This window comes from Leptopilina heterotoma, unplaced genomic scaffold, assembly GCF_015476425.1.
Source record: "Leptopilina heterotoma isolate Lh14 unplaced genomic scaffold, ASM1547642v1 Lhet_145, whole genome shotgun sequence".
Taxonomy (NCBI): Eukaryota; Metazoa; Arthropoda; class Insecta; order Hymenoptera; family Figitidae; genus Leptopilina; species Leptopilina heterotoma.
Window position 1 is genome coordinate 1209120 of NW_025110863.1, and position 6000 is coordinate 1215119.

Sequence of the window (6000 nt, forward strand, 5' to 3'; positions counted from 1 at the left end):
TATTTTGCTCTCTAAATTTAAATTAGTAAAAATGTTTTCTAATTTTAATTATTAAATTTGACTAATAAATAGTAATTTCTACTATTTTAAACGTAAAACTCACCAATTTAAATTTAGAAAGTATTGTAATTTTTATTCACTTATATAACCGTGTAATATTACAGTAATATTGCCGCGTAATATTATCATCAGGTGGACATTTTAATATGACTGTAATATTACGTGCTATTTGTGAAAGTTTCTTGCGTATTTCGAATATGGTAGGTACCTGGAATACTATAAATTAAAAATGACAATTATTTTAATTGAAGCCAAAGTTTTAAGAAATTCCTCAAAGGTATCTAACGCTTTTACATATTTTAGTATACTTAAATTTATAACAACACATAGAAGAACAATTATTTAATAAAGAAGAAGCAGAAAAAGACAATACTTAATTTTTTTACAGAAATTTTAAATAACACAATTTTTAAAAAAAAGTTACTTATTTTTTATTTTTATATTGCAAATATTTTAAAGATATTAAATATGACCCTTTCAAAGATCGTAGTCTACAAAATATTATTATTTATTTAGAAACCTATACAAAGATCATGCAGAATATACAAAATTTAGTAACCTTCGTCTTTAAGAAATCTCTACGTGAAATTCTGTGTTAAAGAATTTGACGCAAGAAAGTCAAAGCTTCCTTGGTGCGACTTATTTATTTTATTTATAAATCAAGATTCCGCAGTCCTATTTGACTATAAATGGAAAACGAGATAAGGATACAAATATTAAGAAAATAGAACAGTTTTCGAGATTTAGTTAAATTTCAATTTTTTGAGTTTCGACAAAAAGTGGATTCACTAATTTACCATTATTTCTGAATGTACCCTAGTAGAAATTTGTCCTAGTTATTATAAAGGAACTGTCCAGTCGCGCTTGAAATTGTCAAGATAAATTGTCTTCGGGAAATTTCTCATTCGGGAGGGAGTCTTTCGGGAACTTGGATTCGGGAATATGGCCGCGAACCTACTTTACTGGCAAACTGGCTAATAACTGGAATGGAGTGTCACGCTTTTTTCATCAAGTTATTATGTAGCCCAACTTTATAAATTCTGGTCAACGGTTCTGTAGAAAAACTAGACAAATTAATTCTTTTAAAAAACTGAAAATTTGTATAATATTAAGATTTACTGTTGTTAACCCGTTGACTGTCGATGACGCATATATGCGCAAAACTAAGACTGGCCAAAAGTGTTCATGACGCATATATGCGCAACTTAAAAAAGGTGATTAAAAACTTCTTAAATGTTCCTGAAACCGGTTACTCGGGGGTTTTCGAGGTCTCTGATTACGAATATGATATTCGTTTTCCAAAATTCAAAATGGCGGATCCAATATGTCGGACGACAAAATAAAAAAAATTGATTGAATTGACTTTAAACGTAATACTCGAGGGTTTTTGGGGTCGCTGATTACGAATCTGACATTAGTTTTTCAAAATTCAAAATGGCGGATCCAATATGACGGACGATAAAATAAAAAATTAATCAGATTGACTTGAAACTGAATACTCGGAGATTTTCAGGGATGCTGATTACAAAACTGAAATCAGTTTTTAAAAATTCAAAATGTTGGATCCAAGATGGCGGAAATTTTTTCAAAATTCGTCGAATTTGCTTGAAACTGGTTACTCGGGGGTTTTAAGGGCCGCTGATTACGAATCTGACATTAGTTTTTCAAAATTAAAAATGGCGGATCCAATATGGCGGACAACAAAATAAAAAAAATTGATTGGATTGACTTGAAACTGAATACTTGGGGGTTTTGGAGGTCGCTGATTACAAATCTGACATTAGTTCTCCAAAATTCAAAATGGCGGATCCAATATGGCGGACGACAAAATAAAAAAAAATTGGATTGGCTTAAAGTTACTTGGGGGTGTTAAAGATGAATTTGATTAATTATTAAATAAAAACAAATCTTTATTTTGAGCAAATTCAACTTTAACTGTATTGAAGATAATTTCAAAAGGTTAAATAGAATAAGACTCAAAACTTATCATCCCAAGGTAAACGTTATTTGCTTTTCGGGAACAAAATTTATATTCAAAAGGTAGTGGATCCCTCTTTTAGGTTTATTATTAATTCAATAACCCCGGTTAGACGGTATTTTAATTGAAAGAAGTAAAAAAAAGGATTAGGTGACAACAGTTAGAAAACCGTAATAAAACACTACTTGCAATATGATTCAATATATAGAATGCTCTCGTTTATTCAATTCTAAATGATTAAAATATTCATTTAAAAAAATATTATACAAAACAAGAATTTTACTAGATTCTAAATTCTTTGTGTTTATTAATGCATAATAGTTAGTATTGTGAAATATTCCTTTTATAAAATACAATAGAAAATTCTTTTTTATGCGTAATAATAATATAACATTAATGATATCCAATAGTTATTTTTTGTTTGTTTATAAAATAATAATTGTTATGTCTTAATACAAATCGTAATGTGTAAAAGTGTATAAATGTGTAAAGTATGTAATAATTAATAATCAACTCACCAACTTATAAATCTTTTATTTATATTAGAGACAGAAAAGTCTCCTGTTACTCTTTATAGGTGAATCACTCAGATTCATACCTGTAGTATATTCCTTATCAAGATTTTCTCTTCCTTGTTTCTTTTATTTCTTTTATTCTTCAATAGTTTTTATTTCTTCTTAATTATTTATGTTCAGTATAAGACTCTTTGCTTATCTTAATTCAAAATTATATCAAAATTGATTTTAATATTCAAAAATCGGGGTCACCGATTTTGAACTTTTAATCAACTCTGATATTTGCAGTAAAGACAATTACAAAAAAATGCTTTTATAATCGCGAGATAGAGGTTTGAAATTTAACACTCTGTCTTCCCTTTTAAATAAATCACTTTTATTTATTTTTTTAATAATCACCTTTTTTATAGTAATATTTTCTTTAAACAATTCTTTTTTTTTAATTTAACTTCTTTTTAACTTTTATTCCTTTTTAATGATATGGTAAATCACTTTTATCACTTTATTTCTTTAAAATTACCTATTTTTTTATATATAATCAAAAAATCATATAAATTATCAATTCACTTCAACTCAGTTTGATTAAAATCAACCCTTATTTTGGGGACAAAATATAAAACCTCCGCCTTTTGCGGGAAATAAGACTCAAAAATATAAAATCATCCGCTTTGCGGGAAAAACAAATTAACACTCTACCGATTTTCGGGAGGAACACTTAATTCTACGCAGCTTTACTGCGGGAGGAACAAATTCGGACTCATTAGTTAAAACGATCGAAAGTATGGATCACACCTTGAAATTAATATAAAACGATAGAGTGGGGATGCCGGTGCACACGGCTCGCCAAACTTCGTTGTTGCCAGGCAAGCTTTTTGCAAGCTTGCAAATTCCTTAAAATGGCGTGATATAGTTCGATGCTCTGTATCCTCTATTGCCAATGTTTAAGTGTATACTTTTTCTTTGTATTTTACCAATACAATTAAGAGTCTTTTCTGTGGAAAGTAACTTATAACAAAGTTGACAAATTCCTTTTGAAATAAGAGTGATGTCCATATTATTTCAACCAATTTTAGAATTATAATTTTAAAAATAATATTGAATGTTATTGGGAATGAAAACAATTGAAGAATGATTATCGTTATTTTTTAAGTTTGGATATAATTTAATTATGAAAAATAGTTTTAGGACAAATTAATTGATGAGTTAATTATGTAAAAATCCTCTTATGTCCTGATAATATGTGTATTGAGTACTTAATTCTATTTACAAAAGTCCCAAATTTTTAATGAAATTATACAATATAACAAATTTTTAATTAATGAAAAAATTAAAAATAGTTACGAAATCATACGTAACAGGGGGGTTTTAGTATTACGTAGCTGCATGCAACGACCCGTCTAGTATATAATCTAGTATATAAAAAAATAAAATAAAAAAATTTATAAAAAAATAGAATATAAAATCCTATGGCAGCCTCCTCGTGGTACATTCTAGGATCGTGAATTTAAAAAATTTAATAAACTATAAAAATGAAATTCACCAGCCAAGGTCAGGGTATTTAACAAAATTTGAGTTTTCTAAAAATTATAATACACACTAAAAAAAAAAGTTTTACTTTTAGCCTGTTTTCGAGGCTGAATTTAAGGTGTAAACGGAGTCAGACTTTTTTTTCCTGTGTACTGCTGTCAGATTAACGAGTTTCAAACAAATTCAATAAATTTTAAAACAGTTTCCGCCATATTGAATCAGATATTTTAAATTTTGAAAAACTGATTTCAGATTCGTAATCAGCGACCCTGAAAATCCCCAAGTATTCAGTTTTAAGTCAATCTGATAAATTTTTTATTTCGTTGTCAGACATATTGGATCCACTATTTTGAATTTTGGAAAACTAATGTTAGATTCGTAATAAAGGACCCTTTAAACCACCGAGTAACCAGTTTTAAGCAAATTCGACGAATTTTGAAAAAAATTCCACCATCTTGGATCCGCAATTTTGAATTCTGAAAAACGAATGTCAGATTCGTAATCAGCGACCCTAAAAACCCCCGAGTATTTAGTTTCAAGTCATTATGATTAATTTTGCTTCCTCGTGAGAAAGCTTTGTAGTCGTTTAATTTACAAAATTTTTAAAAATCCTTTTAATAAATTTTCTTCTATATGGGGCTATGTTATATAAGACTCTGAACAATTGTCCGAATGTATGTATGTGTGTGTGGATCCCGATTTTTGTGAACACGATAACTCGAAGAGGTTTTAACGAATTTGGCTAAAATTTACCAGGTATATGGGGAAATCTCACGAAATGGGGACTTTTTGTTGTAAAAAAATTTATTTTTCAAATTAGTGGCACATTTTTTTACCATAAATTATTATTCTTCGACTTAATAGAAGTATATTTTAACCGGCGTAATTCATATTTATTAATTGCTACTTTATTTAAACTATTTTTTTCATATTTATGGTTATGCGTGCAGGTAAAACGTATTTATCTTCAAGAATTTATAATATTTTACAACCCTTCAAAAAAAATTTTCCTTTATTTACCTAAACTTACATTTATCAAAAATCTACACGCGATATAGTTCAAATATATTTTTTCCTAAAATGGCACTATAATTGACTAAGTAACATTATCTCGTACAAAAATTATTCAATATCAACCACAAATATTATTTTTAGGGGTGAGCATTTTGCACACATATTCATTAACACTAAACCAAGATATTACACGAAGGTGAATACATTTTTTTAAATGTGATTTCTTGTGCTCGTCAAAAAACCATTTTTTGACAACGAGTTACGCACTCGTTGCGCGTTTTCGCAGAACGATTTCGTAGATGTTTTAAGTGGCACAATGTTCTGCCATCCATAATTTTTTTCCTGAATACCTAAAAATATAAATAATATTTGGGCGAATTTTAAATAATGATCGCTCAACAAGTATTATAAGAAAATTAATGATTTTCAAAAAAGGTGAAAATGCAATTACAGTTATAAACAGCTTATTATCTCGAATATTATAATTAGCACACTTGTCTAATTTACCTTTTTCTACCCTTCACAACCTATAGATAAATGACAAAAAATCCGAAACATTAAAAAAAATTGCTCAAAAAGTTATCGCTTAGTGAAAATTCGATTTTATGCGAGTTACGTCAAGAATTTCTCAATTTCTACAATTTTAATGAATAAATCAGGTGCATAATTCTTTAATTTTTACTAACAAGAATTTTTTTATATCTCATAGTCGCGATATAGTATTAGCAAATGTATAAAAATGTGGGTTATCAATATGGAAGCTTTTTGTGGCACATATATCTCAGAACCCAATTTGTCCCCATTTCGTGAGATTTCCCCATATTTATCATAAAAATATCTCGAAATAGATTGATAGACTTTAAAAAATTCTCAGAAATTTTTTTTTTGACTTTTTTCTAAAAAAAA